This window comes from Grammomys surdaster, unplaced genomic scaffold (genome assembly GCF_004785775.1).
Source record: "Grammomys surdaster isolate TR1022 unplaced genomic scaffold, NIH_TR_1.0 239, whole genome shotgun sequence".
NCBI classification, from domain to species: Eukaryota; Metazoa; Chordata; class Mammalia; order Rodentia; family Muridae; genus Grammomys; species Grammomys surdaster.
This window is the reverse complement of record NW_021604684.1, coordinates 10,443,722-10,468,976: the sequence shown is the minus strand read 5'-3', so window position 1 is coordinate 10,468,976 and position 25,255 is coordinate 10,443,722. Positions and strand designations below refer to the sequence as shown.

General features: G+C 49.6%; 1 protein-coding gene across 6 annotated transcripts in view; it reads right to left on the bottom strand.

Moving 5' to 3' along the window:
- Ndst1 (N-deacetylase and N-sulfotransferase 1) overlaps positions 1–24,997 on the bottom strand; it is a 61,422-nt gene extending 36,425 nt beyond the window's left edge. For 2 of the 6 annotated variants that reach the window (XM_028774306.1, XM_028774304.1), the window contains exon 1: positions 11,258–11,422. The gene's annotated coding sequence lies outside the window, so the exon portion shown is untranslated. Of the gene's footprint in view, positions 1–2,321; positions 2,379–11,257; positions 11,423–22,054; positions 22,211–24,918 lie in introns of those variants that run through there. The other 4 variants (XM_028774308.1, XM_028774309.1, XM_028774307.1 and 1 more) reach the window with 4 other exon arrangements.
- Positions 24,998–25,255: the final 258 nt, after the last annotated feature.

The window sequence follows — 25,255 nt, the reverse complement described above, 5'->3', positions numbered from 1 at the left end:
CCGAAGGAAGACACTGCCCTCCTCTATACTCTGCACCTTACTCCCTCGAGACAGTCTCTCCCTGAACCTGAAGTTGGCCATTTTCCAGCTAGGCTGACACCCAGCAAGCTCTAGCAATCCTCCTGTTTCTATCCCCGCTCTCCAATACATGTAGCTGTGCCTGGCTGCTGGCCATACCTATGTCTGACACGAGTGCAGGGCTCTAGATTCAGTTCTTCTACCCACTAAGTCATCTCTCCAGCCCCAGACCCTACCTTAAAAATAAAGAGCAAGAAAACAAAAACTCTCACAAGCAAGATTACAAAGCATATTCACAGTCATCAAAACATAATCCTTAACTTTCCTGTGAACTTTGTAATGGACTCTTTGGGTCATTTTACCTGTACTTTTTAATCTTAGCCTATAAACCTATACAATGCATTTCAAAAGCATCTTATGGGCTAGAGAGATGGATTAGCAACTAAAAGCACTGGCAGCTCTGGCAGAGGACCCGGGTCGGTTCCCAACACCCACATGGCAGCTTAAAACTGCCTGTAAGTTTCGTTCCAGAGCCTCTGGCACCCTCTTCTGGACTCCACAGACACCAGGCACACACATGATGCACAGACATTTGTGTAGGGAAAATACCGTTTGCATAAATTTAAAAATTAACACTTAAAACATCAAAAAATAAATTTTAAATTAAAGACAATAACTCCATATTAGCTTTTTTTAAAAAATGAAGCCAGACACAGTGGCATACACCTTTAATCTTAGCAATCAGGAGACAGAGGCGTGTGAATCTCTGTAACTTCCAAGCCAGACTAGTCTACAAGAATTTTCAAGTCAACCATGGCAACAGAGTAATACCTTGACTCATAATGAAACAGGATCTGTGGTCTAGAAGATAAGAGGATGAAGCCAGAAAGGAAAAGCAGGAAGAGAAGCTTCAGGAACGAGTAAACGAGTATCACTGTGACATCACCCTAGGAGCTGCAAGCACGCAGATGACCTGCAGTCTGTCACATACCATGAGGTGCCAGGCACAGCACTGATGAGGCCATGGTGACCCAGAGCTTCAGGGAAGATTTTTGGGAGCTTCAGGAGTCTTAGGTCTCCAGTGTAATGCTACTTTGGGAGAGTGAGGGAAGGTCCTCACAGCCCAGCACATATTTTATTTCCAATCTGAGCCATTCCTGATAATGCTGGGTGCCGATCTTCCAATACACACACCCCAGCTCTCGTGGATGCACAGACACACTCACACTTAGCCACGCTAAAAGACATCATTGTGGACATCCACAAACACAGACACGGAGAGATAAGGAACCCAGACATTAGTCTCACATGCACCTAGAGCCATGCCCCACAGCTGGCACAGTTCCTCGAAGCCATTACACCCCTCGATCCAGTCACACTACCACCCACCACCCAGACACACCCTACCGCTGAGCCACACCCACAGCCACCCAGCCTGGTCTGCCCCACCCTCCACATTTGCTTCCCAGCTGTGGGAGAGTTGTTCCCTTCTAAGTTCTCCTAGGAGGCCAAGACTAGGAGTGATCCCTTCCTGGTAGAATTTGTGGCATTCCCATCCCCCCACTATCCCGCAGTGCTGACTGGCCTGTGGCCAAGCTGTGACATGCCTATCAGTCACTCCACCACTACCACAGCCACCATTAGCCAAAGACTGTAAGTGGTTTAGCTTGGACTCACAGGGCCACGAGGGCATAGTCCACCCTGCAGTGAGTACACAGGGCTCTCAGGACCTGAGAGAAGAAAAGGAAGGCACTCTTGGAACTGTACCAATCAGGAATGCCCTGCTCCCACCTACCTCCCTTTTCTTATCCATTAAAGCCTTGCCCCTACAAAGCCCGGTCCTGCTGGGCATCAGACTGGCTGTGGTGGGTTTCAGGAGCACATGGATGAGGACACCTCTACCTCTCCACAAGCCTCCCAAGGTAAAGAGCTTCCCCATCTCCAGCAGGTGCTCCCAGCAAGGAGTCCTGACCTTCCTCTTCAGTCTGAGGTAGGAGTCTCAGCCAGCTGCACCAATTACAGCCACTTCCCTTTCCTAGACAACCACACGGTGAGATTCCCCTCACACTGGTGATCTCTGTTCCCCTGACAGTCTATATGAGGAACTGAGGTCCAAGAGGTTCTCAGCGCCAAGCCCAGGCTCTTCCTCTGTGGCCTAATTCACTAGAGACAACCGCTGTTTGCCCAGTGCCCGACACGATGGCTCCACTCTTTCTACACTGTCCAACATGTAGGGACTCCCTCCAGAAGGAGCCTCACAAACCCTCCCTCCATCAGCAAGCACACCAAACAGCACTGCTCACCCTGCTGCTTAGCTTGGGAAGTTGTTCTAGGTCTCCTCCTGGCAGGCAAAGGCAGGCCCAAGACTGTGGGTGGCTAATGTCTTACTCCCAGCAGGGCCTGAGTTGAAAATTTATCTCTGTACCAGCTCTGAAAAAAAGGTTTACCAAGCAAACAAACAGTGGGTGGGGGATGGGCTCTATGGATAACAAGCCAAGGCAGGACAAGCTATGCTCCAGAGACACCTTCCCAAAAACAGGCTCTCTGCTCACTCCAGTATGACTAAAACCATGAAATCCATCCCAATTATTTTCCCTAGGTTCTGATCACAGGAAAAGATCCGATCTTAAAGGAAAAGAACATTTATTTACAAGTATAACACAACCCCCCACTCTCACCCCCACTGACAGCCACTAACCCAGAGGGAACTTATCAGAGCTGTGGTGAGTACCCCTGCTGTGCCCACCACACTGCTGGGGTCACTAGGTGTGTACTTTATAGAAAGAAAATGCAGACTCAAAAGTGACTGACTTAAAGATCACACAGCTGAGCAGACATGGAGCTAGAGTGACCCTTCCAGCCCACTTATGAGTCCACTCATGAAGTCCTTAGAGCCCCGGCTCAGCATTCCATGCCATTCTCCAGCCAGGGCCACAGCCAGACGAGTCTTGCCCTCCCCCTCCCCGGGAGGAGCCCTACTGAGAAACATGAAATGCACACACACTGTCTAGTCAGAGGTCTCATGCTAAAGACCAGAAGGGAAAAGAATACACGTCAAAGCAGGACACCTTGTCATGTGTTCCCAGTAGAGATCAATCTAAGCCTTGAACTTCCCTGTTCTGCTTTCCTTTCATGGAAAACGGAAATGCCATCCCCTCCTGTCTCTCCTCTCCAGGCTGACAGGCATTCCCTACAGCTTTGAGAAACACCATATACACCTATGTGTGAGCCACATCAGCACCCAGCCCTCCCCAGGTGTTAGACTTGGGGATAAGAGGGCACAATCCCCTCCACCAACCAGAAGGTCAGAGCTAAGAACAGCAAAGCAGGAAGACATCTGGGTAATCCCTTCTGCTGAGCCTGTTTCCCCAACTGCACACCAGTGACGTAGTGTGTACACCAGAGCAGGAGGATTTAGGACCTTTTTAAAGAAGCTATGACAGTGGCTAGCAGACTCTCCCCAGATTCACAAACTCTGGGTGGTTGTGACCAGTCTCTACCAAAAGCCAAGTTAACAACTTGGATCTCCAGGGGCCTTCTCTTCGGCATGCCAGTGTGGTGGATTGAATAAGTACCCCATAGGTTCATAAAGTAACACCCAAAGTTAACCTGTAAGCCCCATCTGCCCAACGACATAATTTCCTGGAATGCTGGGAGTTGTAGTTCTTGGAATGTAACAAAAGCCTCAGTGGAAAGTATGGTGGCCTATAGGTTTGTTTATAAATTCCTGTAGCACATGTGTCTTAGTTAAGATTTCATTGATATGAAGGGACAACACTACCAAGGTAACTCTTATAAAGGATAACATTTAATTGGGGATGGCTTACAGTTTCAGAGGTCTAGTCCACTATCATCACGGCAGGAAACACAGCAGTGCACAAGCAGACATGGTGCTAGAGATTGAGCTGAGAGTTCTAGATCTTAATTCAAAGACAGCCAGGAAAGACTGTGTGTCACACTGAGTGTAGCCTGAGCATGTGAAACCTCAAAGCCCACCTCTGCAATGACTTAATTTCTCCAACAAGGCCACACCTACTCCAACTCCAGCCAGGCCACGCCTCCTAACAGTGCCACTCCCTATAGCTAAACATCCAAACACATGAATTTATGAGGGTAATTGCTATTCAAACCACAATGTGTCTTGGGGGCATTTCGGCTGAGAAAATCTAGGGAATGGTCCTGACCAAAGTCCACCTGTTGCTCAGTACTTACCATTTAATAAAGCTTGCTTTAAATTTGACCCAAAAAGGTGAAACTGTTTTTCTTCTCTGACAAATCTCAAGATTAATAATACAGTTGAATGTTTAGTTACCAGGGTGAGGAACGGTATGAGACGATTAAGAGTAGGTGGTGGGCCTTGCTGGAGAAGGTGTGGTCTTATTGGAGGCAGTGTGTCACTGGGGGTTGGGTTTTGAGGTTTCAAAAGCCAATGCCAATGCTGGGCAGTAGTGGCACACACCTTTAATCCCAGCACTTGAGAGGCAGAGGCAGGCGGATTTCTGAGTTCGAGGCCAGCCTGGTCTACAGAGGACAGCCAGGGCTACACAGAGAAACCCTGACTCAGAATTAAAAAAAAAAAAAAAAAAAAAAGAGTTGCCTTGGTCATGGTGTTTCTTCCTAGCAATAGAACAATGACTAGGATACCCAACTCTGTTTTGATGGAACTAAAACGACATGTGTAACACCTTGTACTTGATAACTCAGCACTCCAGGGTCCCCACTTACCCTGAAGGAAATCTTCAGCTCCTGAGTCTGCCTGCTCATCAGGTGTTGCTGTTGGCCCTCCTCCCCCCAGCTATCCCAGGAAGCTATAGAGCTAAACCCTTCCCCTTCACATCTCTCAACACTGTCTCTTATTTCTCATCCTCCTCAACAATCCACCCTTCCCTTTATGAGAGCCCATGTTGCCTGGACACTCATGGAACCTGTTTCTCCTCCTGACTATTGACAGGCAGAACCCAAGCCAGGCTCAGGAGCCTGCTGTACACAGGCCCCAGATGTGTGGGTCTACACACACACACACACACGCTGCACATTAACACACATTCAGACTAGACAGCTAGACAGGGCAGGAGACTGAGGACAATAGTTAAGAGGGCCAAGAAGGCCATCACAGACAGGGGAACCAGGGCGGGACTGACAGGGCCCACCAGAGCTTCAGGCAGTGGCTTCTCAGAAGCTCTGCATCTGGCTGCATCTCTCAAGGGCTCATACTGACTTCACACAAGACAAATGGCATTACTATCTGCCTAGTTCCCTTCTGGAAAAGAGGGAGGGAAGGAAGGAGGAAAGGAGATGGCCCTAAGGCACTCAGAACCAACAACTTTGTTCCAGGAAGCCTCCTGTTCACTCACCTCTCTTGAGGGGCAGCCAGCCAGGACTCCTGGACTTCCGAGGTCTCCCAAAGCACAGGTACCCCCACACACACAAAGCAAGTAGAAGCTACCTGGAGGTACCCTCCATACAAACAGAAAAGCATGTCCCCAACCCTGGGAACATCTGGCATCTCTGGTCCCTCTCCGGAAAGGTGGCAGAGAAAAGCAGGAGGAGTCCTTAGAGTCAGCAAGTGTAACCAAGTTCCTGCTGCACTTGACTTACCGTGTCACCTCCCCACAGCCTCAGTTTTCCTACCTGTTCTGAGAAAAAGAGGAAAGACTGATATTCCGTCTTGGTACCATCTGGAAGTCAAAGTATCCATGACGGTGGCGTTTGGCTCCTGACCCCGCCCTAGCTGAGCTGACAGGCCCTTCCCATTGTCCCGCCCCACAAAGGAGGAAGAAAAGTGACTGGCAGAAGTGTGGAGGGTGTCAGAGTCCCTTTGAGTGTACACAGGCTAGAGCTGCAAAGCTTTCTTTCACACAGCCACGGCCCAGAGAGAAGCAGCAACTTGGCTCTGGTTACATAGTAAGCTTGGAAAGGTCAGGCCGGCCAGGGAGGGCTTAATGGCAGCCAACAGTCAGACAGTCCACCAGAAAAGGGACTTGGACTTGCTTTCTAAAGACCACCACCTCCACACAAAAAAGAAAAAGACCACAGCATTTCCCTAATGGCAGAAGCTCAGGCCCAAGAGCATCAGTGGAAGCAGAAAGACAGTAAGATAATGTGCACATAGTTGTGTGCACACACTTGGGGTGCCAGGATGGACACTGGGCTAACCTTATAGTCTCTCAGGTCACACCACAAGCATGACAGGGGCCCTGCCAGTTGGAGATAAACCATGGAAACACTTACATGGGATGAATAGCCTTAGCCACCTCTTAAGTCATCTGCAGATCCAGCACTTGGGAGGCTGGGGGAAGATGATAGAGAGGTGGATATCATCCTATATTACAAAAACAAAACAAAAACAAAAACACTTGGGCAGCAGTGAGGCAGAAGAGTACCCTAAAACCAGTCGGCCCAAAACATGGCAGAACCCTGGGGACACTAAAAGCCTGCAGGCCCTAAGGCCAGTACAGAGGAAAGCCAGAGGCTACAATGATTCTGGCAGAAGCCCCTAATCTTCTAAAGGCCTGGTGGGCACAACATGGGGCCTGCTGAGACAGAGGATGTTTCCTGAAGGCCCACATGAAAGCAGTCCGTCCCTTCAGACTTGCTGGAGCTTGTCACCATGACAAGAGCCTGCTGCCAATACACCTGAGGCATGAGGGGCTCAATGCAGTCACTAGGAGGCACATCTAGCAGAGAGGGCAGAGACCGGAACAAAGGGTGCACCTGACCTACTTCAGACAGGATCCATTTGAAAGGGATCAGGCAGGGCACTCTGGGCGTCACCAAGTATCCCAAAGACTCTGGAGATGAGGAGCGCTGAAGCTGATTCCTATACCACACAGTACTCCCAGGGCCCTGCTCAGTGAAGCAAGCAAGGTGTGGGAACAGTTGACACCTGGCATAGGCTCCGTGGGTAAGGGTGGTTCCTCCATGCCCACACATCTATCTCCCTGCCTCACTGGAGGCCCAACTTTGAAATAACCGGCCTGGAACCTCAGGCAAGTACCTCCTCTCTCTAGGTTTTCTTTGTTCATCTGTTAAAAGAAATTGCACTGGATGGTCTCATGAACTCTCTTGACCCTCTACTGTAGGATTCAAGCACAGGCACCACTGACCTACACCTAGTCCCCAAAAGACACAATGGCCCAGCTCGCCACTGCCCAGAACCCTACTGCTTCCTCTATACCAACCTCTGTATCTTCAGGGCCTAACTTCACAAAGGAGGGGACTGTGGCTCACAGAACTTAAAATAATTGCTCAAACTCCCAGTGGGGGAAAGACTTAGCTGACATTCAAACTGGTGCCTGTCTTGGGTTTTAATTCCTGACTATGGCATTGGCCACAGGTTACCCCAACACCACTAGGTCCTGGAAAATGTCATAGATTTTTGCACTTCACCTATTTCCTAGTACATAATATTGAAACTAAAGTGCAAGGTGGCTGGGAACAGGTGGGTGGAGAGTCTTATGTGGGCACTGAGAACTCTGCAGATTGTCCAGTCTGCCACCTAGCCACCTGTCTACCATTGTGGTTAATGTCCTCACTGCCACCAACCACCACCGGCCATTTAAAAACCATATACACACAGATAACACTTCCTCACACCATTGCTTTAATACCACGTGACAGCTCGGAAAAAAAAAAAAACACAATAGGAATTTCTTCCCCCATCCCCAGAGGGAGGAAGCTGGACTCCCAAAGACACATAACTTCCCCTAAAAGCACTCGGGAAATGGTAAACTCACAGCACACTCCTCCGCCTCCCTGTGCAGTGTTGAGTCCACCAGACGTTCAACTTGCCAAGCCAACAAGCCAACCAGCTTTCGTGACAGCCATGAGCGCATCTGAGAACTCATGTCTTGCCAGCACAGCACCTGTCATCTCAACAGACCATCCCCCAACAGCCCTGCACACTCATGCCTCTCCTGATCTCACCGTGCAGAGGGATGCTGAGGCATCAGGTGGGCTGTCATTCCCAGGAGCCCTGGGCTACACACTAACAAAGGAGCTGAATGGTCCAAACCCAGGCTGTAAAGCTCCAGAGCCTGAGGCCTAGACCTCTGCACTGTCTAGGAGGCTCCATAGCTAGCAGACACTAGAAGGGGACAAGAGGTCAGACATATCAAGTAGTGTGAGCGCCTGGCAGGGCATGGCAAAATTACGATAACAGGAGGACAAACAAAGCTCGTGGGGAGCCACAAGAGGGAGGCTGATGTAAACGTCTGTCTGGGCAGCAGGCCAAGAGTCTGAGCAAGGGACACAGGGACAGAAGGAGGTGACAGACGTGAGGGGAAGGCTGTGTGAGATCTTGGTTAAGTGTCTTGCTTTCTCTGGACGTCAATTTTCTCGGGTACTAAGGAAAGTGGCTGGAGTACCTAAAGACCCCTGGACCCTGCGAAAACAAGCACTGCCCAGTATCACCCCAGGGACAATGAAATGTCCTTGGCTGTCCTGGCACAACTTGACTGCTGGAAAAGGCTTACAGAACCACAGGGTTCAACTGGCATGCCAGGGGCAGTGAAGTGTTTGTGGGTCCTTAGGGGGCCACATTCCATTCCTTGTCAACCTCTCCATGGCCCCACTGAAGCAGGCACCACCCTGCCTGGACCCAGACCAGGAGCCAAGGCCAGCCCCATCCAAGCACACAGAGGAATGCCACTCCAGCCCAGCCTGCCCCACAGCCAGCCCTGTCTACAGCCCTGACTGTTGTTGTTGTTGTTGGTCAAGGTCTTATTACGAATCCTAGGTGGACCTCAAATGCTGTGGTACCCACATCTGGACTCCTAGGATCAAGTGATGCTCCTGTCTCAGCCTCTAGAGTACTTAGCACTACAGGTATGCACCAGCACACCTAACTCAATGTCGGGAATGCCCTTAAGTCACTTCAGCGGCACCAGTCCCTCCAAGCCTCCCGCCCACATTTCCCTAAGGCTGGCCACTGAACTGCAGAGACAAAGAGTCTCTAGGAAAGGATAATTACCACTCTTCTCCCTGAGACCTGTGCTGCCAACGCCACAAAGACTCTCAGCTAGGGAAGGTACAGAGCCAAAGCCAGCCCTGGTCTCACCTGGGCAGAAGTTAACAAGAAGTTGCTAAGACTCTGAGCAAGACTCATAGAGCAAAAGGAGATGACGACGAGGGGGCCTTCTCGGGTTCTGCTTAAGCATCCTGCCTCCCCACTCCTCACTTTACTTAGCTACTAAAGGGAATCCCTGGCACATCCCAGAACCTCACTATCCCAGATCTCAACACCTACAGCTGTCCCCATTAAACATCAAGTAAATGTGTCCTTGCTTGAAAAACTGCCCCAGCATCCATAACCTAGCAGGCAAAACCCCTCATCCTGATGGACCACATGGGTCATTGCTGCTAACAGCTCCTTCTAACTGGGCGTGGTGTCAAATCTTTGTGAAGCATTTTCTGCATGTCTATCAGGAACTTTCAAAGTAACCCCTTATGAAGCAGGTGCTAGGATGGGCCCATTTACACAGGTGAGAAAATAGAGGATCAGAGAGGTTCTTTCATTTGCCCAAAGTCTCACAGCCCAGCAGCAGAGGATGTATTCACTGTCCATTTGACTGAGTAAAGCCTAGATTCTTTTGTTTGTTTGTTTGTTTTGTTTTTCGAGACAGGGTTTCTCTGTGTAGGCCTAGATTCTTAATCATGGTACTATGCTATTTCCTCAATCGTTCCTGCTACCCTGAGAACCAGAGGCAGGAACAACACTGCTGTGCAGAGGAGGCTAAAGCAACGCAGAAAGCCAGAGCCTGAGGCCCCCACGCCCCAAGCCCCTAGGCCCAAAATCAAAACTCCTTCCCATGAGGCATGCCAGACAGAGGGTTTGAGACCTCCACCACGATCTGTCGCCCACTGTCAGGAGGAAGGATAGGGCAGGTTTGTCAAGAGAAGACAGAGCTGAGGGAGGTAAACCACATGTCTCAGAGCAGATTCTTGGAGCTGGGGAAGACAGGGCACATCTTATGACCCGACAACACTCAGGGCCCCCAGGCACTTTCCACCAGTGTGTGCCACACCCCAACAAAACTGACCAGAAATCGAAATTCTCTCTCTAAGCCTGCTTGTTCTGAGCCCTCCCTGTCTTCTCAGTTAGTGTCAACAATGTCCTTCCGGTACCGCCAGCCAGCCACACTCTCCTCTCACCCCCACAGCTAATCCCTCAGCAAATCTGTCAGCTCATCCTGCAAGATAAATCCAGAGGCACTCCTAGTGCCCCCCCTCCCTGCCACTGAGCCACCATCATTCATGGGGGTTGGGGGAGAGTATGGTCACCTTCTGGCAGTTCATCCTGCACCCTTCCCCTGTCCTCTTCAGGAGGTAGCCACATGATCCCCCTCTGCATGAAAATCTAAGCAGGTGAGTCCTCCACCCCAAGCCCTCTGGCCACTTCCCCTTTACACAGACTTAAAGAGCACAGTCCTCCCTCCTAAGAGACAAGAAGTCCTTCCCATCCTCCCTCCCACAGACTGCCTGCCCAGGTGCCTCACTGCTCCTCACATATGCCCATGCCACCCCACCCCTGCCTTGGTGCTCCCTCTGCCGGGCATGCTCCTCCCTCCTGAGACACCCACCTGCTCCCCCCAGGCCAGCTTTGCTCTTCTCCTAGGTACTTCCCACCACTCAGCACATACAGTGTGTGTGCTGATTTGCTGGTGCTGCCCCATTGGTGGTGTGACATGAAAACAGAGACTTGGTCTAGTCTGTGTACTGTGTCAGTTCCTAGAAAAGGCCTAAACGAGGCACATGTTTGTGAAATGTGTTGAATGTGACTAGTGCCTCCCTTAGTCAGACATATCTAGTCCCTGAGCCCTGAAGGTGATACCACACCTGGATCTTAGCAAAATCTCTAGGCTTTCATGTGACCAGTTCTGGCCAAATTCCCAATGATGACCACTGGATTCTATGTTCCACTTCTCTCTGCCTACAGCCTTTGGACCCCTGGGGAGAAACTCTAGGTTCTGACACTTGGACTGTCAGGAGTCTTCACAGTCTTCACATGCTGCTGGTCTCCCCACAGCCCACAAATGCTCTCAGCAGGTAGAGGAGGAAGCCAGGGCCTTATCTGCCCTTCTTCTCTGTCAGCAGGAAAACTATCAGAAATTAGCTTTGTTCTCAAAAGAAAGAACAAAGGCAGTGCCAGGCAGAAGTGGGCACACAGACAGCTGGCCCATCGGAGACGTGCAAGGGAAACCCAAGAAACAGGATGCAGGGTATTTAAGGGGTCACTCACATACTCAGGCTCTTTCATGCCTCCAGGATACTGTGGTCCTGCTCAGTCTTCCAGGCCCCAACCTTCTCCTCCTCAGACAATCAGCTGATTGTCTCCACTGGGTGATCTGCCACAAACTGTGCGGAGGGAGATGAAGACAGACGCAAAGCCTGGCTTGGAGTGAGAAGAAGACCTGAGGTTCCAGCCCAGATTTGCATATACTAACGTTCAGAGAGCCTCCTCCCTTTAGAGCCTCAGTTCTCTCAGCTGTCAATGGCTTGTTCCATTTTGTACTTAATGTCTCAGCCTATGTGCCACAGGACCTCAGCAGACCAGTCATTTCTTACAAGGCCTGAGAGCAGAGGCCTAGTACCTATCTGATAAGAGACGAGCTGCCATCTCTGGATCAGACAAAGCACACCTCTCTTAGTGTACCTGTCTTCTGAGCTGCCAACCCATGTGAAGGGAAACCCTCTGGGCCTTTACCCCACCTCACAAACCTGCCTAATGTGCTATCCTTGAAGAGTTGCTCAAGAAGCATGAAGAGCCACAGAGACAGGGAGGAGCCCTATGTGCTGGCCCGGAGGGTAAAAGAGAACCCAGTGGTGGGGGTAGAGGAGGTGTTCCTGTTGAAGTTACTCTGAGGTCCTCTACCAGTCCTGGGCTCTGTGTACGATGACACAGTGAGTGAATGCTCAACACGTAGTCTAAGCTCAAAGTGCTCTCCATGGCTGGATATTCTGGGAAGGGAAAGACTATATCCTAGAACAGAGGCAGGGAACAGAAATCTATAGGCAGTTTTTGTAAGTTTCCTAGAGTTTTCATATCCACAGAATAATTGTGATTGATTAGCAAAGACTACTTTCAAAAACTGTCATCTTCATTGGCATGGAGGCCCACAGCTTAATCCCAGTTCTCTGGAGCAGAGGCAAGTGGATCTCTGTGAGTTCAAGGCCAGCCTGATCTATATAGCAAGTTCTAGCTATCCAGGACTGTACAATTAAGACCTTGTCTCAGAAAAAACAACAACAAACAAACAAAGCCAGGGGGCTGGAGAGATGGCTCAGAGGTTAAGCTCTCCCAAATGTCCTGAGTTCAGTTCTCAGCAAGCACATGGTGGTTCACAACCATCTGTGATGGGGCCCTCTTCTGGTGTGTCTGAAGATAGTGACAATGTATTTATATACATAAAATAAATAAATAAATCTTAAAAAAAAATAAAGGAAAAACAAGTCCAATAAACCTTGAAAGGACAGACAGACAGGAGCTGAAGGCTAAAGCAGCATGAAGCAATCAGGAGAGCCTAGTGATGTAAACACAGAACTGTGTACACTGAACTGTGTACACTGAACTGTGCACACTGAACTGTGCACACTGAACTGTGTACACTGAACTGTGCACACTGGTTGCCACCCTTCCCTTTGCCCCAGGATGCACAGGGACAGACCTCTACATGGTACAGCTGAGAACTGCTGAGCCCCACAAGCTTCTGTGAGCATGTGATGGACTACTGCAAGGAAAAGACTCCCACTATGTGCTGTGACTGTGCAAAGTAGCACTCTCAGAGGCTGCTCCCTACATCAGAAAGCCAGACATGGTTCATGCTTATAACTCACTGGGAAGGCCTGTCAAAAAGATCACTGTGAGTTCCAGGGCAGCCTGGGCTACCTAGTGAGATCCTATCTCAAAACAAACAAAAGCAAGTAAACAAACAAACAAACACACAGCAGCTCCAGTCTGTCTGGAGGAAGAAACTTAGGGCCCAGGGCAGGCTGGTTCACAGCTTGCAAAAGGACAGCCTTCATTCCCACAGGATATATTTATTATGCTCCTTCTGTATACAGAGTTCTGAGCACTTTTCCAAGACACAGACAGGAGAAGTCTACACCCTCGCTGCCCATGAAGAGCCACAGGAGACAGGCAGGCAGCACATTACCAAGCAGGAGAGAAAGCAGCCCCTGCCTTAAGGACAGGGTGGCAAACAACGGTGTCTCTAGGGTCCAAAATTATGAAGCACATGAAGTGAAGGCAGGGGTAAGTAAAGGGCACAGGCCTCATACCCAGCATGAGCCACTGGAGAACGCAGGCTTGAGGCTTTCAATCTTCTAATGGGGAACAGGGCAAGCTGAGAGGCGGGTCTCATGTAACCAAGGCTGGCTCAACTCCTGATCCTATCTCTACCTCCCAAATACTGGAATTAAAAGCACATATATACCACTACGTCCAGCTTGCTATCCCGTTTTTTTCTGGTAAAGCCAAAAGTGCTTTCTACTGTAAAATCTCCTACTGACTGCTAGCTCGATATCTGGCATGGAGCAAACAAACTCTGCCTATAGGGCAGATGTGGCCTGACAACCTCTAGTCTCTGTTTTCTTATAAAGGACAGAAAACACGATGTTGAGTTTGCTGTAGAGCTCAGCACAGGAGTGTGACCAGCACTGTGGAGACCAGTTAGGAAGACAGCGTCTCTGCACCTTTCCTTCCGGCTGCCTGAAGAGGGGTTGGGCTGAGAAGTGAGGTGGGAGCGGGAGGGATGCTTTGGAAAGGTATAGATACAGAACTGGGACCTACAGGCTGAGAGGTCACACCAGGAGCACAGGAGCCCTAGCACACTAGCAGCCAACATTTCCTCAAAAATCCAAGGCAGTCTCCAATGCAAGCCCAGGCTCTGGGTGGTGGGAGGGGCTACCCGCCACACAGACCTGCAGACTAAATCAATCAGACTAAATCAATTGGTGGGAGAATAGCAGGGGTCCGATTTCAGACCTGCAGCTTGAGGAAGCCAGCCAACAACAGCTCCGTGGGGGAAGGGAGAGGACGACCCAATGGGGGGGGGGGGGCACGACAAAATGAGATTGAGAATAGCGTCCTGCCTGGCCAGGCTAGGCTGTTACATAAGCCTGCCTCAGGACAAAGCATGGGAGGGCCTGGTCTGTGAGTCCCAGAAGGCAGAGGGAGGGCTACACACATTGCCTACCCATGGCAGCTCTACAACCTGGTCCTGTAGCTCCTAGGAGCCAGGTGAGCCCAGGGATAGGGACCCAGAGCTAGAGCAGGCACACAGGCCAAACCACAGACCAGAGCAAGGGCAGCCATGTACCAAACTCTTCTCAAGTGACAGTTCTGTAGCAGGCAATGGGGGAGTCCCCCACATGCACCTTCAGACTGAACAGATAAACACCCTCATTTTATACGCTAGGAACCTAAAACACAAAGTCGCCAAGGTCATACAAATCCTGTGTGGAGGAGATGGCTTCAAAACTGACAGCGGCCTCTGTGACCGTACTTGAACGACCAGTGTGGCATGGCCCTTTCTCTCTAGCCTACAGTGCATAGGGCCCTTACTCATCACAGAAATATCTATCACTCTGTCAATCTGACAAACTGACAGGACTCTTTCTTAAACACAGTACAGAGGGCTGGAGACGTAGTTCAGCCGTTAAAAGCACTAGCTGTTCTTTCAGAGGACCTGAGTTCAACTTCCAGTACCCACATAGTGGCTCACAACCATCTATAACTGTATCATAAGATCAGATGACCTTTACTGATGTACAGATACATGTATACACAGATAAAACATCCACATACATAAAATAATTTTTTTTTCTTTCCTTTTCTTTTTTTTTTTTTTAAGAAACACAATAGAGGTAGCTTAGAAATGAGAGCCTAGAGAGGTGGCTTAGAGACTGGCACTTGCTGCTGTAGAGGACCCAGATTCAGTTCTTGGCACCCACACAGTGCCTCACAACTATCCCTAGCTTCAGCTCCAGTGGATCTGACACCCTCTTCTGCATTCCACAAATACCAGGCATGCACATGGTGCACAGACATACATGCAAGCAAAGCACCAATACACATAAAATAGATTTAAAATGTTTTAATTTAAAAAAAGGAAAGGAGTGGGAAAGCAGTATATAGAAATGCCTTCAAATTGCCATCTCTAATGTCAGGGGCTCACAAACCTCTATACTGGGGAGAACAGGTGGGTCATGACCACAGAGTACCCTATAGAAAGGAGACAAGGAGCAGAGGGAAGGATGCTCACAGGCAGGCCCTCTAGGTCTCTCACATTTGTAGCTACAGAGCCCTTCACCCACAGCTATGGGCACAGTCGGGGCCAGGGCCTAGTCATCCCTGCAAGACTGGGAGAACAGAATGAATCAGGACACACAATGGCCTGTGACTCTGTGCCCCCACTGAGTGTGACTCACAGTTCCTCGCTGCTGGGTAGGCGGTATACAGCTAGGCCCAGCATCTGGACAGAATACTCTCTCCCAGGATTCTATACAGCCTTTTGCCCACCGCCTTGTTGAAGAACAACTTGGCCTTCCCCAACCCTGGTAGCAAGCAATGAGTTTCCAAAGCCCGTCACCTACCCATGCCTCCCACCTACCCATGCCCCCCACCTACCCACACCCCCCACCTACCCACTCCCCCACCTACCCACGCCCCCACCTACCCATGCCCCCCACCTACCCATGCCCCTTGCTATTTCCAACAAATCAGAGATCTGAAGGTGGCAAGGCCAACAAGACCCCATTCTATCCCAAGTTCTCTGCTGCCTCCCACCGAGTGACTTCTGAAAGCTCCATCCCACCTCCCAATCTCCTAGTCAGATGGGGCAGCTCCCTAATGGAAGTCTTGCTGGATATATAAACAACAGGCCTGACAACTTCACAGAGCTCTGGATCTTGCCTTCAGGAAATTACATAAACATCCTTCAGAGAAACAAAAGTCAAACCTGCAGACTCAACTTTGTTTAAGGATGTCAAGAAATCCTTTTCCAACACAGCCTGCCCCATCTATCACCATTGTTCCAAATATCCTCTCAGGACCTAGAAAACACATTTAGTTTCCGTCTGGGGTTTGGGCTTCTTGGTGATCTTCCTCATGGAAACTGTCCCACCCCTTCTTGGCAGCTGTCTCCCAGAGCACCTCCATCTCTCTTCCCAGAATTGCCCTGGGCCATCCAGAGGATATGGTTACATCGTCTGCCAGGAATGGGACCGTTTAAGGGAGAAAACCTTTCCCTGGTTAGGAAGAACAGTGACAATACTGAGCTCTGGTCCTCACAGTGACTCTGACACCCTATGCAGCCTGAGTATGCCCCCTGCTCCTGCTCTTAGCCCTTCAACTGTGAGATTAAGGGTTCTTGTACCACCAGGGGAAGTCCTAGGGCTCCTAGAAAGTACACTGAGAACACAGGCAAGGAAATACAGAAGAAGTGGTAAACAGACTTAATAATTTTTATTCATGTGCGTGCATGCGTGCGTGCGTGCGCATGCATGCCCTCACACAGAGACCAGGAGCAGACTTCGGACCCTTTAGAGCTGAAGTTACAGGTGTTTATGAGAGTGCTGAGATCCAGTCTGGGCCTCTAATAAAACAGTAAGTACTCATTAGTGGCTTAGTTATATCTCCAGCCCCTGTAAACTAACTGATTTCTAACCCTCCCACCTCTCCAAACAAAACCAAAAGAAAAACATACAACAAAACAACAACAAGAAAAAAAAACCACACAAACAAAAGCCCCACTTTATCTCTCAAATTTAAGCTCTCACCCCACACTGGGACCTTGAACCCCAATCACCCAACACGATCTTCTCAGGCTTCTCTTACTCATTTGAAATAAACTCTACCTAGGGCTCCACTCGAACTGTGCTACACAAACACTCCCAAGCAACCTCTATCAGCAATCTCCCGAGACCCTAACCCTGCGGAGTGTTACAGAACTCCTCAATCTACTACAGACTTGGTGGTGTGTACCCATCTGCAAGCCCAGCACTTGGGAGGTGGAGGCAAGAGGATTAGGAGTTCAAGACCAGCTTTAGCTAAGCCCTGCCTGGGCTATATTAGACTGTATATCAAAATAAACAAATGAAAACGAAGGCTGGGACTTCAGCTCAGTTCGTAGTGATGCCTTTCTCAAGCAAAACCCCAGGTTCAACCCCTAGCACCATATGAACAGGTAATGGCGGTGCATGCCTGTAGTCCCAGCACTGGAGAGTAGAGAAAGAGGAGAACCAAAGTCTTCTGCCAGCCTGGACCACATGGGATCCTGTTTCAAAACAACTAAGACGAGCTTGTCTTTGAGCTTGTGGAGTATGTCTTTGATCAAAGGCAGAGGCAGGCAGAACTCTGTGATTTCCAGGCCAGCCTGGTCTAGTTCTAGGTCAGCCAGCGTTACATAGTGAGACTCCACAAACATTCCTAAATCTAGTCCCTCGCAGCTATGCATGGCCTTGGCATTTTCATCTATAAACAGAAAGGACTACAGTGCCTCCCTAATCTAGAGGATTATTCTAGAAATTGCTTCTGAGAACACAACCTGGAAATGTCTAGCAAGCACTGATAAACTGTCAATAATATGAGCAGCAGTTGTGATCATGATTAGGCTCACTGAGATGCTTACAACCACTGACTGCTAACAGCGAAGGCTTCTCAGAGCACATCCGGCCAGTGGCCCATGCGTGTGCCCGCCCACTCATCCCTAACACAGCCATTCTCTAAAGCAGGACCCCATAGTCTCTGACCCCAGCCCTGGGCTAGGCCCAGAACACAGCTGGCTTATTCCTGGCTCCCGTTTGTCTGTTTCCTCGTTCAGATAGTCTGTGTTATTCTAACAGTCCTGGAGCTCAATATGTAGATCAGGCCAGTCTCGAACTCACAGAAATTCTTCCTCTGTCTCTAGAGTACTGGGATTAAAGGCATGCCAGCCTGCCCCGCCCCCTGGCACTCATTCTTGCCAACACAATCCCTCCCTCACTCTTCCTCCTCCCACTCCTGTCTTCCTCAACTTGTCCCAATGTTCTTTCTTATACTCACAGAGTTTGACAGTACCCCAATGCTATTATAAGATTGGTTCTTGGGGTACGGGGCATTAGTCCAAAATGGCAGCTCTTTCGAAACAGGGTAGAGAGTAGGCACGGTAGTGTGTGCCTTTAATCCCAGTAGTCAGGAGGCGAAAGGGGTGGATCTCTATAAACTCAAGGTCAGCCTGGTCTACACAGTATCAGACTAGCCAGGGCTTCATAATGAGCATAGCTGGACTCACTCAAAAAAAAAAAAAAAAAGAAAAGAAAAAGTAGAGAGAAACCAGGCTTTCTGGAGTGTCCCTATAGTTGTTCATGTCTGAAAATGCTGAAACAGAAGTACAAAGAAGAGATATTTCTTTTTTAAATGACCTAGGATAGAAAGGAACTGGGCTTTCCTGGGTTCCTCCTGGTGCTTGCAATCTGACTGGAAACAGGAAAGAGGCCCTGACTTTTTTATGACCTAGTTCCGTGGTCCTTGTACATGAGAACCACTTGAAGAGCAACTGCACTTGCACACACACACACACACACACACACACACACTGCTGGGCCCCACCTCAGCACCTGACTCAGGTCATCTGGGTACAGAGACACGGTCTGCACATTCCACCAGTTCCCAGGTGATACCGATGCCAACAATCCACAGCCCAACTCTGAGACGTTCCGGCTAAACCTGCAGGAGAGGCAGGGAAGGCACCAACTGCTTTCATTCCCATAAAAGCACAAGCCAGGGTGTCACAACCATCAGGAGGAAGGGCACACAGGCAGAAGGACACAGCTTGAGTTCAGGGCCTGCTAGGACAACACTCACTTCTTGCCTGGCATCTGCCTGGGCAAGCTATGTGCAAGCAAAGCAGAGGGTACAGACCAAGATGTCTGCCACTGAGCAAAGACTACAGCAAGCCTCCACCCTACACCACCTGGAGACCTGTTCAGACAAGCCAGTCTTTGGCCAGCCTGAGGGTGCTGAGAATCCAGGCCTTCCCTAACAGGGTCAGACTTCAAGTCTGAAAAACCAGAATCACATAAGCTCTAGGAGGTTTGTTTGTTTTTTTTAATTTTTACTTTATGTGCATGAGTGTTTACCTGAATGTGTATCTGTACTATTTGTGTACACTACCCACATGAAGGTTAGAAGATGTGTTGGGTCCCCTGGAACTGGAGTTACAGCTGTGAACCACCACATGGCTGACAGAGCTTGAACCTGAGTCCTCTGGAAGAGCAGCCAGTGCTCTTACCTGCTGAGCCATCTCTCCAGCCCTGAGATCCACTTCCAGAAATATGGTGCTTGCTCCCTCCAGAAACAAATACTGCCATCTTGGCCTGCTGTGATATGTTGTTTTCTTATTACATAGTTGAGATCAGTCCCCTCTGGTATATCAACCCTTCAACCTATCTATCAATGCTTCACAGACAAGGAGGAGCCAAAGGAGCCCTTTAGAAATCAACACTGGCTATAACCCCTGAATCCATGAGAAGCCACTGGACCCCTTAGGCTTTTGTTGCCCTATCTGCTTAAAGAAGGGAATACTAACTCCATTTCTCACCCCTGTTATAAGAACAAAGTGAGCACCTCAGACAGGAGTAGCTGTCAGGCTTGGTGGCACATGGGAGGCAGAGTTGGAGGCCAGACTGGTCTATATAGTGAGATGGAGGCCAGCTAGGGAAACACAGTAAGACCCTGCCCGTGTCTGATAAACAGCTCTCAGAGTCAGACATGGAGCCGAGCATGGTGATGTAAGCCAGCCATGCCAGCAGTCAGAAGGTGGAGACAGGATGATCAGGACTCCAAAGCCAGCTCCTGCTACACGGTGAAATTAAGGTCATCCCAGACTAAATCAGACCCACTATCTACCCCAGAAATCAGGGAGAGGTAACACAGTAAGAAGGAAAAGTGCTTGCCTAGCATACACAAAACCCTGGGTTCAGTTCCCAGCACATACGAATCAGGTGTGGTGGCATAAGCCTCTAATCCGAGCAGAAGGAAGGGCAGGACAGTCAGAAAATCAAGGTCACCCTTAGCTATATAGCAAGTTTGACAGCAAAGAGAGGCTACTTGAAACCCTGCCTCCCAACACATACACACACACACACACACACACACACACGCACACAAAGCTAGGTATGATGGCTAGAAAGCTGAGGCAGGAGGATCACTGAAGGTTCCAGGTCAGTAACAATTAGTTATAGGCCAACCAGCAGAGCCACAGAGAGACCATATCCAAAAAATACATACATACATACATACATAATACATTCATTCATTCATACATTCATACATACACACACACACATAAATATGCCAGTCTCAATAACCATACGTAACCAAAACTTGTCTACAGTTAAAATGCTTCAAAGGACAACTGCTGTCCCTTTATACAGGTGAAGAACTGAACTCCCAGCCCAAGGCTCTATAAGCAGAAGTGACAGCAAGAACCTGGCCGCAGGCTGTCTGGTATCCAGTCTTACTTTCAGCCTTGACTTGGTGTGGACCTCACTACTGCCTTTTAAGTCCCTCCTTCCCTGTCCATCACTTCTCCCTGCCACCATGGATTCATCCTTTCCTCCTGGAAGCTCCAAACCCACAGTCCAGGCAGTAAGAGATAGGTCTCTGGTCATGAGAGCCATCATAATTAAGGCTACCTCTCACCTGCACAAGCTTAAGACAGTACTCAACATGGTTGCCAGGGAGGAGATGGGATTGGAGTCCCTTAATGAGGATGACAGAATGGGAGGGAGAAAGCAGAGGCATTAACACAGGGAGGAAATCCTGTCCAGCTTCCAAGATACAACCACAGCCATGCAAGCACCCTAGCACTCTGGACTCAGTTTCCTTACCTGCACTTCCCAGTCTTTTACAGTAAAAAGCTACTCCTGCTACTCTGAACAGCTCCTGCCTGTTGGATGCTGTAAATCAACCATCCTTCCCAAAAGAGGAGTTTGGGGTTTTATTTCTGGTTTTATTTTACATTTAGAATCTGTGAGAGTGGGTGTGAGGGAGTGTATGTTTGTGGCATGTGTGAAGGTCAGGTGACAACTTGTAGGAGTTGGTCTTCTCCTTCTACCATGTGGGACCCCAGGGATCTAACTCTTATCATCAGGAATGGTGGCAAAGTGCTTTTACTCAGTTGAGCAATTTCACAGGCCCAACAGGAATATCCTGATCACTGTTCTGTAGTTGGGGAAACCAATGCTCAGATTTAGGAATTAGCTAATTGCTAAATCTAGTCATGAAAGAACTGGGATCTGAACCCGCAACTCTGGATTCTACTCCAGAAAGCTGCTCACCCCTCTGAAAAGAAGCCTCAGTCAACTTCTGCTTCTGGAACACAGAGCCAAAAGATTAGGTGCCTCTGCAAGCTGGAGTTCAAAACAAGGAGAAAAGGGCCCCGGAGCCAACAGGTCCATGGATGTGGTGAGCACAGGCAATGTGAGGCAGCTGTGAACATCAGGATGTCCACACGGGAGAAGCGAGACCCCAGAGCCGCTCACCAGGGAGAGTTTGGAGGTTGAGAAGGAGAAAGACCTGAGACGCAGCCTCCTCACCGTGAGCAGAGGCGAGGGGAGGGATGAAGGACACAGCTGGAGAAAGGAAAAAGAATGGGTTCTGCTTGGTGGTTGAGGGACATGGGACACAGGGCACTGCCACTACATAGTGGAGCCCCCTCCATACCTCACCAAGTGTTATTCACCGTGCACACTTTCATTTTTGATTAGCCTAGCCCATATCAAAGTAACAAGCCATAAAGCAACTTAGCATGGTCTCTTCTATCCGGAGGAAAGAGCTTTGGGAGTATACTGTCTCTAGCTCTGCAGTCGTACGCTCTAAGGCACATCTGCTCTTCTCCTGAGTTCCAAGCAGCCCCATTAGACATTAGAACAGGCCCCAGAGAAGGAGAAGGCATCCTCTAGAGCCCTCAGGGATCGGATACTGTCCTTGAACCTCTACAAGGAAGGAGGGGAACAACCCTGCCACATACCCTCACCCCACCCTACGCCTCACCTTTAAGCCCACAGACCCAGGAGCTCTTTCCCAACTCATGATCCAGGAAGTACCTGCTGCTCACAGATGGAGATGCTGGAGAAGCTGATCCCACTGCGGAAGTGGAAACCAAGCCCTCAGCAGGCCAAGCTCTGGTTGGTTCCAGAGATAATTCTCTGTAACTCCCATCCCAGAAGACTGACACACATGTGGTACACAGACATACAATCAGGCAGAACACCCACACACATGAAACAGAAACAAAAGTTAGAAAACATTTTTAAAAAAAGAAAGAAAAGAGAAAACAAAGAAAGAAAGAAAGAAAGAAAGAAAGAAAGAAAGAAAGAAAGAAAGAAAGAAGGAAAAGAAGGAAGGAAGGGCGAGAGAAGAGCAGAGCAGAGCTGTATTATTGGAAGAAGTTGGGCTGGGTGTCCTCAGAGTACAGGGACTCTAGGAGGAGCTGTGCGGCCTGTGGGTATTGATACTTCCTGAGCTGCACAGGAAAGGCCACTTCAAGAGCTATGAGAACGGTGGGCTGAGTACTACCCTACTTCTGGGTTCTCAGGCAAAAGGGGAACTGAAAGCAGCCACCCAATCCTGACCCGGTGAGTACACCCTCCCATACCCTCAGCAGGCTGTCTCCTGTAGACTCTTAGCAATGAAGCCCTCTCCTTGTTCTCAGGCAGTCTCTTTCCAGGTTAGATACCCTGGACCCGACCTTTCTGCTGTCTCTGACCTCAAAAAACACTACAGGACCAACCAGTCTACGGCATCTGCCCCTAGGGAGCTTTCCAAGGAAAGTGAATTTGCTGGGATCCTTCCCCAAACCTTGGCCAACCCCAAGGCAGCTACAAGATCCTACAGCCCCCCTCCTACCATCAGCCTCAGCCTGAGTCTGCCTGAGCTGACTAGGTTGACTCTGCTGGGTCACAAGCCATGAGTCTTCTGGTCTCAACCCTGTCTGTCACTCTTGCCACCATCATTGGCCAAACGACCCTAGGAAGGGCAACTAGACGGCACAAAAACACAACAGTTTGGGTTCAGATTCTGCCACTGTTAAGTGACTACCCCTCGGGCCTCCATTTCCCCCACCTACAAATAGAGCAGGGTGGGGTGACCAGCAGTCACTATTCTGCAGGGTATTGTGAGGAGTCAATGGGGTGTCTGTAAGGAGCCTGGCACCAGGCCGGACACAGCACAGTAACAGGCACCATCTCAACAAGCCACTTATAACCTTCTGTCTTCTCTGCCACAGCATAAAACCCAAACTCAGGAGCAGGGTGCTGTAAGCCCCCACAGTCCAGTCTGGTGCCCACTGTCCTGAGGGCCTGAATCCTCACATACTTCCTCCTCCAGGAACACTCGCTGACATCACCAACCATCGCTCTTCCTTCCACCGTCCTGTGGCCATCCTCTACCACCAAACACCCTAGGACACCCTGCTTCACGGCCTTCCCTCCTCTGAGCCATGTCTGTCCTCTCTAGATGAAATCCAGCAAGCACTTCACCCCGATTTCATGTCCCCTGTCACCCCTGGCCACAGAAATTTTCCATATGAATTTTAAAAATTACCCAAACTCCTCATCTCAAGTAAAGAATGTCCAAGTTCTCCAAATAGTCCTGTTATTTCAAGCCATACCCAAAACAAATTCCAACCTAGTAGAAGTCTGAGCAAGCCCTAGAGATTTCTAAGTCTGGCTCCCGTTCTAAAGTACAGACACGTGGGTCCAAAACACAGGCAAAGCGGGTCCCCAAGGCCCGGGCACAGAGAGCTCTGGGCTGCTGAGATTGTCTCACATTCTCTCTTGGCTTCCTGACCACACCTCTCAGTCTGAAGACTCTTCCTTGCACACACCCTGTGACAAGAGGCTCTCCCTCTCCATCTCTCTGAGGCTGACTTTCTTCCTTTACCTGTTGACTTCTCCCTGTTGAAGCCTCTGCTCTGATCACAATGACAAACAAGTAAGTCTGACCACATAACAAGGGACAGCCCCAGCCCCCAGGACCCTTTCCAGGACTTCCAGCCCTCTACTTAATCCCTCGCTTTTCAGAGCTAAGTGGCTAAGTGGCGGAATTTCCATTCTTGTTCCTACAAGCTGACAATGATGTCAGCCCGGGAGAGCTCTCTATTCCCAGGGCCTAAGGAAAGTCTGTGAATCGTGTAAATCCCACACTCTGGGCTGGAGGGCCTTGGAGAAGTTAGAACTGCCCACCCCCAGGAACCCACCGCGCCCATCACACTAGCCCTCAGTCCAAGGTTTCAAGATGTCATTAATTAGCAATTCGTATCCCATCTTTTAAGAACTCAAAATCCTCAATCAGAGCTTGATTGGTAATCATATATCATCCCTCCCCACCCTACCTCCCCAACACCCCAAAAGACTGGGCCTGGCTAGCACAGGAAAACCAGTGGGAATCTGAGCCAGTCTTCACAGTCATTAGTGGGGTCTTTCCTGAGAGGCTAAAAAGGTGCCCAGTACTGGGCTAGCTGGACTCCAGAACACATAAAGACAGGTATCTCCATGAGGATTCTGCAATCCTGATGTTGGCTCAAAGTTCATCTTCATACTAGCTCCAAGGACCTTTAAGGCTAAGGTATCAAGGCCTGCCTCTCACTTTGGCAGTGGACCCTGTAGCTAAGACACTTAGGACATAAATCCTTGACCTTAGGTCTCTATCTGCCCAAGGGTTCTACTCTTGAGCCCAACCTCTTACCCCCTGTTGATCTGAAAGTGACAGGTCTAAAGGGAGATAAAAAGACTCTGCAGGTCTCCTGGGTGCTGGGGAAAAGTCTGTTGACAAAGCCACCAGCTGTCCCCAGTTGGAGCCAGGGAGACAGACTCCTCCTCCCTGAACCACCACCCACACAGGGAGACCTTTCCTACCAGGACCCAGCCAGAAACGGAACTTGGACCATCTCTCTCGAAGCTCAGATCACAGGCTCCGTCTGACCTCCCCTCCAGCGCCAGCTGCCCAGCCTAACAGAACAAGGGCACAAGACCTCACCCAGGCAAGTGCCAGATAGAAGGGTGCCTCACCTGGGGGAAGGGTGATGGGGCATGGAGTCAGCTCCTATGATTCAACTAAAACTGAAACTATAAACCCAGTCACATCGAAGGCTCTAGTAGGGCTCTGTAGTTAACGTATAAGGACTGAGAGAGGGAACAAATCCCAGCTCCCACTTCTTACCTTCCTGACCTTTTTCCATTCAGTGCCTCAGTT